At 45.5% G+C, this 13,052-nt stretch overlaps 1 protein-coding gene across 4 annotated transcripts in view; it reads right to left on the reverse strand.

Annotated features, from left to right (window-relative positions):
- LOC140739678 (tyrosine-protein kinase JAK2-like) overlaps window positions 1-13,052 on the reverse strand; it is a 254,486-nt gene that overhangs the window by 192,283 nt on the left and 49,151 nt on the right. The gene's annotated exons all lie outside the window — the stretch shown is intronic.

Consider the following 13,052-nt stretch of genomic DNA (forward strand, 5'->3'; position numbering starts at 1 on the left):
CTTGTGCAGTAGCCCCCCCCCCCACCCCCCATACCTGATGGCGATGCATCCAGTAAGAATGCTCTCCACAGTACAACTGTATACATTTAAAAATGTTTTTGGTGATGTACCAAATCTCCTCAAACTCCTCATGAAATATAGCTGATGTCATGCCTTCCTTGTAGCTGCATCAATATGTTGGGTTACATCCTCAGAGATATTAAAACCAAAGGAACTTGAAATTGCTCACTCTTTCCACTTCTGATCCCTCTATGGGGACTAGTATGTGTTTCTCAGCTCACCCTTTCTGAAGTCCACAATCAGTTTTTTGGTCTTATTGACGTTAACACCACTCAACTAACTAGCTGATATATCTGACTCCTGTACACCCTGTCATCACCATCTGAAATTCTGCCAACAATATCATCAGCACATTTATAGATGATATTTGGGCTATGCCTAGCCACACAGTCATGGACGTAGAGAGAGTAGAGCAGTGGGCCGCATCACTGTCTGGTATGGAGGAGCTACTGCACAGGACTGAAAGAATCTGTAGAAGGTTGTAAATCTAGTCAGCTTCATCTTGGGCACTAGCCTACAAAATGCCCAGGACATCTTTAGGGAGCTGTGTCTCAGAAAGACAGCGTCCTTTATTAAGGATCTCCAGCACCCAGGGCATGCCCTTTTCTCAATGTTACCATCAGGTAGGAGGTACAGAAGCCTGAAGGCACACACTCAGCGATTCAGGAACAGCTTCTTCCCCACTGCCATATGATTCCTAAATGGACATTGAAGCTTTGGGCACTACCTCACTTTTTTTTAATGTACAGTATTTCTATTTTTGCACATTTTTAAAATCTATTCAATATATGTAATTTATTTACTTGTTTATTCATTATTATGTTTTACTTTCTTTATTATTATTATTATTATTTTTCTCTGCTAGATTATGTATTGCTTTGAACTGCTGCTGCTAGGTTAACAAATTTCAAGTCACATGCTGGTGATAATAAACCTGATTCTAATTCTGACATCCTGAGGTTTGCCAGTGTTGAATGTCAGTGACGTGGAGATGTTATTTCTGATCCATACGGATTGCAGTCTTTTGGGAGGAAGTTAAGGATCCAGTTGTGGAGGGAGGTACAGAAGCCCAGAATCTGGAGCTTTTTGATCAGAACTGTGGGGATGACTGTATTAAATGCTGAGCTGTAGTCAACAAACAGCAACCTGACACAGGTAAACACGCACAAAATTCTGGAGGAACCCAACAGGCAAGGCAGCATCTATGGAAAAGAATACGGTCCATGTTTCAGGCTGAAACACTTTGACAGGACTGGAAAAAAATACTGAGGAGTAGATTTAAAAGGTGGGGGTGGGTAGTGGGAGAGAGAAACTCAAGGTGATAGGTGAAACCTGGAGTGGGAGGGATGAAATAAAGAGTTGGGAAGTTGATTGGTGAAAGGTACAGAAGGCCATAAAAGAAAGAAAAGTGGGGAGGAGCACCAGAGGGAGGCAATAGGTGAATAAGGAGATAAGGTGAGAAAGGGAAAAGGGGATAGGGAATAGTGAAGAAGGGATATTGGTTGGGGGCATTACCGGTAATTTGAGAAATCTATGGTCATGCCATCAGGTTGGAAGCCACCCAAACAGAATATAAGGTGTTGTTCCTCCAACCAAAGTGTGGGCTTGTCACGACAGTGGAGAAGGCCATGGATGGATATATTGGAATGGGAATAGGAAGTGGAATTAAAGTGGGTGGCTGCAGGGAGATCCTGCTTGTTCTGGTGGACGGAGCATGGGTGCCTGGGGAAGTGATCTCCCAATCTACATCTAGTCTCACCGATATACAGGAGGCCACACTGGGAGCACTGAACACAGTATATGTTGCCAACAGACTCATAGGTGAAGTGTTGCCTCACCTGGCTGAACTGTTTAGGGCCCTGAATGGTAGTAAGGGCGGAGGTGTAGGGGTAGATGAAGCACTTGATCAGCGTGCAAGGATAAGTGCCAGAAGGGAGATCAGTGGGAAGGGACGAATGGACAAGAGAGTTACATAGGGAGCAATCCCTGCAGAAAGCAGAAATGGGGGAAGGGAAAGTTGCGTTTGGTGGTGGGATCCAGTTGAAGGTGACGGAAGTTTCAGAGAATTATGTGCTAGACACGAAGGCTGGTGGGGTGGTAGGTGAGAACAAGAGGAAACCTAGCCCTGGTAGGGTGGCGGGAGGATGGGGTTGAGGGCAGCATTGATAGTGGAGGAGGGGAAGCCCCTTTCTTTGAAAAAGGAGATATAGATACTTGTATTGTCCAGGTGATTCACTCCATGTGAAGAGCCAATGAGTTGGCATCTGGCTTAGACCTACGGTGGAGATAGGCAAATTGCTGTGGATCCAGGTCCTTGCTGAGACAACAGTCTAGCCATAACCTATCTCTCTCAAAGCACTTCATCACCATAGATGTGAGTACTACTGAACTATAAGGCAGCTCACCCTGCTCTTCATGGGCACTGGTATAATTGTTGCCCTTTTGAAGCAGGTGGGAACTTCTGACTGTAGCGTTGAGAGACTGAAAATGTCTGAACACCCTTGCCTGTTGGCTGGCACAGGTTTTCAGAGCCCTACCAGGTACTCCATCTGGTTCCTGTTGTCTTGCAAGAGTTTGCTCTCTTGAAAGACAACCTGACATCGGCCTCTCAAGTCAAGTCACTTCTATTGTCATTTTGACCATAACTGCTGGTACAGTATATAGTAAAAATGAGACAACGCTTTTCAGGATCATGATGTTACATGACACATTACAAAAACTAGGCTGAACAACGTAAAAAAAACAACAGAAAAAAAAACACACAACAACTATATTAGACTACAGACCTACCCACGACTGCACAAAGTGCACAAAACAGTGCAGGCATTACAATAAAAAATAAACAGGACAATAGGGCAAGGTGTCAGGCCAGGTGCTGGGTATTGAGGAGTCTGATAGCTTGGGGCAAGAAACTGTTACATAGTCTGGTCGTGAGAGCCCGAATGCTTTGGAGCCTTTTCCCAGATGGCAGGAGGGAGAAGAGATTGTATGAGGGGTGCATGGGGTCCTTCATAATGCTGTTTGCTTTGCAGATGCAGTGTGTAGTGTAAATGTCCGTGATGGCTGGAAGAGAGACCCTGGTGATCTTCTCAGCTGACCTCACTATCCGCTGCAGGGTCTTGCGATCTGAGTTGGTGCAATTTCCGAACCAGGCAGTGATGCAGCTGCTCAGGATGTTCTCAATAGAATGTGATGACAATGGGGGGTGGGAGATGGACTTTCCTCAGCTTTCACAGAAAGTAGAGATGCTGCTGGGCTTTCTTTGCTATGGAACTGGTGTTGAGAGACCAGGTGAGATTCTCTGCCAGGTGAACACCAAGAAATTTGGTGCTCTTAACGATTTCTACCGAGGAGACTTTGATGTTCAGCGGGGAGTGGTCGCTCCGTGCCCTCCTGAAGTCAATAACCATCTCTTTTGTTTTGTTCACATTCAGAGACAGGTTGTTGGCTCTGCACCAGTCTGTTAGCTGCTGCACCTCCTCTCTGTAAGCTGACGTCATTCTTGCTGATGAGACCCACCACAGTCGTGTCATCGGCGAACTTGATGATGTGATTTGAGCTGTGTGTTGCAGCACAGTCATGGGTCAGCAGAGTGAACAGCAGTGGACTGAGAACGCAGCCCTGGGGGGCTCCCGTGCTCAGTGTGATGGTGTTGGAGATGTTGCTCCCGATCCAGACTGACTGAGGTCTCCCAGTCAAGAAGTCTAGGATCCAGTTGCAGAGGGAGGTGTTCAGGCCTAGTAGGCTCAGCTTTCCAATCAGTTTCTGAGGGATGATTGTGTTGAATGCTGAACTGAAGTCTATGAACAGCATCCGAACGTATGTGTCTTTTTTGTCCAGGTGGAGGGTGGTGGCAATGATGTCATCTGTTGAGCGGTTGGGACGGTACGCAATCTGCACGGGGTCCAGTGAGGGGGGCAGCAGGGTCTTGATATGCCTCAAGACGAGCCTCTCAAAGCACTTCATGATGATGGATGTGAGTGCAATGGGACAGTAGTCATTTAGGCAGGATACTGAAGACTTCTTCGGCACGGGGACGATGGTGGCGGCCTTGAAGCACGTTGGAACGGTGGCGCTGCTCAGGGAGATGTTGAAGATGTCAGTGAGAACATCCGCTAGCTCGTCTGCACATCCTCTGAGCACTCTACCAGGAATGTTGTCTGGTCCAGCAGCCTTCCGTGGGTTGACCCTGCACAAGGTTCTTCTCACATCGGCCACGGTGAGACACAGCACCTGGTCATTTGTAGGAGGGGTGGACTTCCTCGCCGCCACATCATTTTCCGCCTCAAACCGGGCATAGAAGTTATTCAGCACATCTGGGAGGGAGGCATCACCTGCACAGTCAGATGATGTTGTCCTATAATTGGTGATGTCCTGGATGTCCTTCCACATGCGCCGCGTGTCACCGCTGTCCTGGAAGTGGCTGTGGATTCGCTGGACATGTGCACACTTTGCTCCTCTGATGGCCCGGGACAGTTTGGTCCTCGCTGTTGTTAGGGATGCCTTGTCGCCTGCTCTGAAGGCGGAGTTGCGGGTCTTCAGTAGTGCACACACCTCCGCGGTTATCCATGGCTTCTGGTTAGCGTGTATACTGATGGTCTTGGACAGAGTAACATCATTAATGCACTTGCTGATGTAGCTAGTCACTGATGCTGTGTACTCCTCTAAGTTGGTAGAGTCATCATCGGTTGCAGCCTCCCTGAACATGTGCCAGTCAGTGTGCTCAAAGCAGTCTGGAAGAGCAGAGATGGCTCCTGCTGGCCAGGTTTTCACGTGGTTCTGAATTGGTCTGGAGCGCCTGACGAGCGGTCTGTATGCTGGGATTAGCATAACAGAGATGTGGTCTGAGTAACCGAGGTGGGGGCAGGGCTCTGCCCGGTACGCGTCAGGAATGTTTGTGTAAACCAGGTCCAACGCGTTCTCCCCCCAGTTTGCAAAGTCCACATACTTACGGAATTTGGGGAGCACTGACTTAAGGTTCGCGTGGTTAAAATCACTGGCGACAATAAACAGTCCATCAGGGTGTGCGTTACAGAGACAGAGATCACAGGTCACTGGATGCTGCAGGGATCTTCACAGCTGTAATTTCATTCTCCCTTTCAAAGTAAGCATAAAAGTTGTTGAACTTGTCTGAAAGTGAAGCATCACAGCCATTCATGATGTTAGGTTTTGCTTTGTAGGAGGTAATGGCCTGCAAACCCTGCCAGAGTTGACATGCATCCGATTTCGCCTACAACCTTACCCAGAATTGCTCCATAGCTCTTGAAATAGCCCTCCACAAGTCATACCTGGTTTTATTGTGCAGATCTAGGTTGCCAGAATTGAATGCCACAGATCTAGCCCTCAGCAGACTATAAACCTCTCAGTTCATCCACGGCTTTTGATTTGGGTATGTAAGGTAAGTTCTTGTAGACATGGAACATAGAATGTAGAAAGCACAGGAACAGGCTATTCAGCCCACAATAGTGTGCTGAATCAGCTAAAAAGAAAATCAGAAATACCCAAACACTAATCCTTTCTACCATGTCCATATCCCTCCATCTTCCTTATATCTCTTAAAAACCTTTGATGTATTTGCCTTGTACGCACACATTCATCCACATAGGTTTTAATGATGTCAGTGACAGTTGTGGTGTACTCATTTAAACTCAAAGATAATCCCTGAATATAGTCTAGTCCACTGATTCAAAGCAGTCCTGTAAGTGTTCCTGTGCCTGCCTCCCCTGTACATACCTTCCTGGTCTTCAGAGCTGGTGCTGCAATCTTCAGTCTCTGCCTATACACAGGGAGTAGAAGTACAGCCAGGTGATCAGACTTCCCGAAGTGTGGGTGTGGGATAGCACAATAAACACTCAACAGTGCTCCAGTGCTACAAGTGATTTGTTGGTAATAATTATTTAGACCTTTCAAACTGACCTGGTTAAAATCCCCCAGAATGATGGGGAAAGCATCAGGATGTGCTGTTTCATCTTTGTTGATTACATTGCTCAGTTCGTCTAGAGCCTAATTTGCACTAGTCTGAGGTGCAATGTACACCTCTACCAAAATGATTGCTGAATTCTCCCACGACAAATAAAATGGACAACCCTTGATCGCAAGATGTTCCAGGTTAGGTGAACAGGACTGGGATAGAACTGTCACATTTGTACACCATGAGCATATTCCACCTCCTCTGCCTTGGAAAGACTCAGCAGTCTTACCTTGGTGGTGAATTGTGAAGCCATCAGTCTGTATTACTTCATCTGGAATGGAGAAAGTTAACTAAGATTCTGTGAAACAAAAAAGTGCTACTGGTCCTAACTTCCCTCTGGTACAGCACTCTGGCTTTGAGATCTTCAATATTATTTACCAGCGACTATACATTTGCCAGCAAGATGGTTGGTATTGGTACTCAAAAAGCCACGCTTCCTCAGACAAGCTTTTAAACCAACTTGGCATCCCCTCTTCTGCTGTCTTAAAGGGGCACTGTAACCAGAGTCTGTTCGAGTCCCAACGGTTTGATGCAGAAATAGATTTTTTTTAACCACATTAAAATGTTACTAACTGTACAGACCTGAGATGTCGTTGTGGTTGTCAGCTGTAGCAGACAGAAATGGGAGTATTTTGGTGGTTTCCATCAGAGCTGTTCACATGATTTACCTTCTTGATGGTGCTCTGGAATCCACAGGCTTCTTTCTTCAGGCCAATAAAGGAAGCAGCTTGTGTGGGCAGTGTGGGGACAGCACACTCTCTCACTGAAGGGTTGTTGTCAAATACTGAATTTTATTGTCAGTCTCTGTTGACACAGCCCACAGGCGGGATAAAATATGATGGTTTGACACACTGGGTCTGGACCCACTCCCCCAGACTTTTGGTTTCCAGCTCAGTCCATTGATGAGTACTCTGCCATTATAATACTGTCAGTAAAAATGAGGTAATCGTGGGATTTACTGTATCTGACCCATATTTAGCTGAAATAACATGACTAAAGATATAGTCACCACCTCCCATAATGTATGTGTTAATGAAACTCTGACAATAGCGGCTCAGTCCGCAGACTCTATCACTAAGGACAGCAGATACATGCAGGTCAGCTCAGAAGGTCCATCCTGTGAGCCACGATAGGATTAGAAGGAGAACCCTGTTGTGTCTGTGCACAACTACATATCGATGAAATGAAAGCACATATGCAGGAGATAGCTTTAACTGGTGTATTCACATTGCAGTGTGAGAGAGCAAGATAGAGCAATGCTGATGCATAGACAACACTGCATGCACAGACAACAGATCAATATGTAGTGCTAAGGGGCGGGGGGAGTCATTGCTCTAAAAGAAATAGGTCCATACATTACAAACTCTGTTCTTTATCTTGCTATTTCTCTTTCTCCTTTGCCGTCAGTAGAAGGAAGAGTAGATGAATTGGAAATAAATACTTCATATCTATTCAGCTGATTTTGAGATGCTGCAATGTAGGCACACATATAATTTATATTACGGTGAATGGTTGGCTTGTTACAGGGTAAAGATCATAGCACAGATGTTTCATGGTGTTGCAGGACAGTGTTTATTCTTGAAAGACTGTGACGATGTGATTGGAACAGCTTTCTGTGGGTGCGAAACACCAATATGGACTTGATGGACTGGTGATTGGTCTAATTCCTTCATGTAATGATGATAACATCTCACATGTCCCATCAGTCTACCAGCAGAAGTATTTCTTCCAACTTGTCACTACTCAAGTTTTCAAGGCGAGGTCATCACACCAGTGGGAGCTTCAGTACTCTTAACTTCTCATGACTGGGAAATCAATCAACATTTTGCAAACTCCAGCTACACTTCAGATGAGTCATACACTGACCTTTGTAAGTTTGGTTTGATCTGGACCTCAATCAATCCAATATCCACAGCCAAACATAACAATCTTCTGGTGCTTCTGGTCACCTTTGATGAGCATCCTTCCACCTGCATGAGATGTGGACCTTTCAGACTTCAACTAGGCTTCATTAAGTTCTGTCTCTCTACAATGTCCAAATTGTTTCTGTCATATGTGCCAAATCTGAGACTGCCATTGGCTTATGGTGTAAGGTCATCTACAGCTCTTTAGCCTGGATTGCTATGAAGCTACTGAAACCAGTGACTGTCACGTTGACATGTTCTACAATGGCTAATGATGTCATTCACTCTGCCTTCAGTTGTAGTTGTTTATATGCATATTGGCTGTTCCAATTGACCCACAATAACAAACTATGTCCAGTGTCAGAATCTGACCACAGGTGGAAATTACTCCTTAACCATGGTTTTATTGACACCACAGTGAGAGAGAATGTGGTCCACGTAGAGTAAAGGTGTTCAATAAACAGCTTATTCCAACCCAAGGGACTTACTGTGCAGGTTTAGATTCATACTAATTGAGAAGCTTTGTGTTTCTTTGCATGTAGTGCATCTTCACTATCTTTTACACAGTAAAACACAATAAGGAGAAAATCCATTGTGGACTAGACTGGTCACTCCTGGCTTCCTCCTTTCTTTTCCAGTCCTGATGAAGGGTCTCTGAACTGTCAACTCATTGAAAAAAATGACTTTTTATTCCTCTTCATAGATACTGCCTGAGCTGCTTAGTTCCTCCTGCATTTTGGGTTTGTTTGTTCACCTAAAGAATGCTTGCACTGCCATTCCTGCTCCATCTTCAGAATGGATAACATTGCAGTAAACCTAAAATAAAGACCTGTTGGCTGGTAGTCATACGATGGGCCAAAATCCTTCTCATCGATATTACTGTATTTTTAACTGAAGAACAAGCAAAATCTCTTGCTATTTAATTCTCTCTCCCAAATCTTCAGTCAGCCATGGTTAAGTAGCTCAGGGCAGCATTGTTACAAAGCAAACCTTTGTAGAGAACTGAATCAAAGTGTGTCTTATTGTGACGAGAGTCTTTGACCCAAAAGTTGGAGTATCCAAGGCTAAGAGTGAGTTGCAGTTTCAAACTGGATTGAGAATCAGAACACCAAACAGACACTAGACGAAATTACGAGTAGGCTTACAATTGAGCACCGAACCTCATCTCAGATGCTCCTTAAATGCTCAATCCTTGGCACCCAAAACATGTTTGCCAATTATCAGGACTATCCTGAATCTTTAAAGAGTTCGCGCCAGCTATCCATAATCTGAGGAGTTAGAGTATCTGAACCTCAGAAGCTGTCACACATGGGTGCATGTGGTAACAGGACCCCCTTCCCTATGGCCAACTCCTGACAGGCCTGGCTGTTTGGAGAGACAATGATTGTAGTCATGGATGATAACCATATCTAAGATGTCCCTTTCAGGCACCCAGCATCTCTCCTCCCAGTCCATGAGATATTGCTGACTCCCTCAAACAGTATGCGTCCAAAATTTTCCTTATGGTGAAAACCTGTTCCCCATCAACAAACCTGGGTGGTGTTGGGGCCAATGGTGATGGAACTCATGGGTTGGTGTAAAATGGAAACGTGGAAAGTGGGATTGATCTTGAGGGTCTTGGGAAAATGCAAGATGTAGGTCACCGGGTTAACTTTCCTGAGTCCAATGAACTCAGAAGCCAATTTCCTGGACTCTACTCAGAGGCAAATCATGAGTTGACAGCCAGAACTGTTGCCTGAGCTGTAAAGTAGGGCCCTGTCTTCTCTTTTGGTTCACCTCGGTTTCCTCTTTCTGGGAAAATCTCTTACTCTAATCCATTTTTGCTATCAGCATTGGACGAGGTTGCAAGGACCCCAACCTCAGACACTTGTTCCAGAAAGAATGGTGGAGAATACCCAAATTGGCATTTGAAAGGGGACATCTCATGCACCAAATGCTGTAAAGTATTGGGGACAACCTCAGGCTATATCAAATGATTGCTCCACTCATTTGGAGTTTCAGAGGCTAGGCACCTTCGACTTCTTTCCAGATCTTGGTCCACCAGCTCCATTTGGCCTTTGGTCTGTGGGTGAAATCCAAAGAAAAGTCTGGCAGTTTGCAAGACACTCTCCAGAAATGGGATGTGAATTGTGATTCACGATCCAACACAATGTCCACTGGTAAACCATGGGTCCTGAAGACCTGGTGCAGGGCAACTTCGGCCATCTCCACTGCAGAGGGCAGTTTGACCAATGTGATGAATTTGCAGGCCTTCGAAAAACAATCCATTATTACCATAACGTCTTCCCCTTAGGAGGAGGAAGACCTGTGACAAAGTCCATGGAGATATGTGTCCAGAGCAGGTAGGGAGTGGAGAGGTCAGCTACAGGGCTCTTTGCACCGGGCGCATACCTTGCACGCCTGCATGTAAAGCTAAACTTTCTTTTGTCGTGCTGGGCCACCAATACCTCCTCTTGATGAACTCGAGGGCCCTGGCAATCCCTGGATGAGTGGTGATTCTCAATGAATGTCCCCATTGGAGTACCTGGGACCAGATGGAACTAAGGACAAACAGCAGACCCAGAGGACTGTTCTTAGGAGTCTCCCAGTGTGCTTGGTTCTGCGAACATGTGCATTGATTCCCCAACAAATTGGCACTACCATCTTGGCTTGAGGCAAAATGGTGGTTGGCTGTAGTTCTCATTCTGTTTCATCAAAATGACAGGACAAGGCATCTGGTTCTCTGACCTGAGGCCAAGTCACAGTCCAAATCCTAGTCTGTCTCCTCAGAAGTTGGCAGTGAGGTGTGACAAATGGTCCCTGTGCTCCTGGGACCTGGCTCCAAGATCTCTGTTTTGGAGCCCTGCTCTTAGATGGGACCTGGCAACAAGATGCCCATGGTGCTTGGGCACCCATTTGGTTTTCTGCTGAGTTGGATATCTAGTGGACACAGAATGGTTTGAACAGTTCTACAGCTGCAGCTTCGGGTCTTCAGCCCCCATGTGACCTGCTTCCCCACAGTAATGGCAGCAATCTTAACTCCGACGTGGGAACCACTCTTGGGTAGAGATTCTATTTGTATGGGCTCATCGGGATCCTGAGCAGGAGAGTGGCTGGTCATGGTTTGAGTTTGGGGTGGGGGTGTGGAACAATGATGTGTTGAGTCTCTGCTCATGCTAGCCCTTTCGATCTCTAGATGTTGTCCCACTTACGTGCTGCCAGAGGACTATCGAGCTGAATGGATTTGTCGATCAGAACCTTTATGTCCTCAGCTGGTTCTCCCAAGGCAAGGGCATCCTTTTCATCTTGGAGTCCATGGCAGTATAGCGTGGTCAAGGCCTCCCCACTCCAGCCACTTTCTTGGGCCAAGGTTGGAAATTCAATCACATAGTCGGCTGCTGACCTTCCACCTGTTGAATCTTCATCAGGCATACTAAGGCTTGGCTGGCTCCAATGGTGTGATAGAACACCTTCCTCATGGCAGCTATAAATTCCTCCATATACAAGCAAATCTCTGACCTCTGTTCCTCATGCGCAGTGGCCCAGGCCAGGGCTCTTACAGTCAGAAGCGAGATAATAAAGGTCACCTTTTCACACTCCAAAGGAAACCAGGATGGCTGGAGTTCAAATACTAATGAGCATTGCATGAGGATACTGCTGCAAGAACCTGGATCACAGTTGAATCTCTCTGGGGTTGGAAGATGGACTGGCTCTGCAGACTGATCAACCTTGGCTTCTTCCCTGCAGAAGTTTTGAAATTTTTTCGCTATGTCTGGCCATAACTGACAAAAGGCTCCGATACCCCACTGGGTCCACGTTGGCTCAATCATACTGTGATGACGAGGTTGGCTTGCAACACATTTCTCTGGAAGTACCTTTAGAATTGCTTTCACTCTGCTTCTGTGGACCCCAAGACATTTTCTGAAGATGTTATGGGACCTGTGGTCTCTGCCATAAATGGAACAGGAGGTGCCTGATGTGTGGGCAAGTTGGTAGTGTGCAAGATGCTGTGACTTCTGCCTTTCTGTGTAGCCTCCATGCTCTCCTGATGCATGGGTTCAGGCCCCTAACTGCCATCCCAGATGCTTCCTCTTCACCTTGAGTGGTCATGGGTCAGGGGTTCAGGAGTTTGTGGGGATATTACAATTTTCAAGGATGTTTTAAAGAAGATCCTCAATTACTTTCCTTTTTTCTCCTTCTCTCTGCCTATGACAGAGTTTTAAACAAAACGTTTGGAACGCTGCCTGGGAGAGTATACTAGCACTAGTCTTGTTTTCATTCAAGTGACTTGGGGGAACTCTCCAGTGCTTTGAGGTTCTGCAATAAGCAGTCCAAATCTTAAATTGGACCATACAGGAGAAGAGAAATCTATGTTGCCAAGTACAGGAATTTTATGCCAGGTTTGGGATCTCATTCAAGTTCAAATTTATTGTCGTTCACCTCACACATGTAAATGAAACAACATTCCTCTGAAACCAAGGTGAAAAACACTGCACATATACCTCTCAACACACATAAAATAATATTAACAGGTAATTCAAAATATAAGTTGACATAAAGTATATTTATGACCTATAGTTAAATATATAACAGAATAAAGCTACTGATGTTGTCATAAATAGTGTGTATTGGATGGTAGCAGGATGTCCAAAAGTCTTGCAACCTGGGGGAAGAAGCTGTCACTCAGTTGTTCCTGCACTGCAGTGCCTTCTGTCTGATGACAGGAGATCAAAGAGATTGAGGGGTGAATAGGAGGGGTTCTTGATAACACTGGGGGCTCTGCGCGAGATGAAATTTAGTTATTCCAGGTATAATCGGAGAGGAATTATTCTCCTCCGCATCTACTCACAAAGGCCCCTGAGGGGTTAAAACAATTTAACTTTTTCAGTGCTAAAATCATAACACAAGCATCAACATAAGAGTATCAAACATACACTAGGAGCTGAATTAGGCCATTTGGACCATCAAGTCTGCTCCACTATTCAACCATGACTAATTTATTATTCCTCTCAACTATATTTGCCTGCCTTTTCCCTGTAAACTTTGATGCCCTGACTAATCAAGAACCTGTCAACCCCTGTTTTAAATATATTCAATGACTTGGCCTCCACGGCCGTCTGTGGCAATGAATTCCACAG

Source organism: Hemitrygon akajei, chromosome 16 (assembly GCF_048418815.1).
Source record: "Hemitrygon akajei chromosome 16, sHemAka1.3, whole genome shotgun sequence".
NCBI lineage: Eukaryota > Metazoa > Chordata > Chondrichthyes > Myliobatiformes > Dasyatidae > Hemitrygon > Hemitrygon akajei.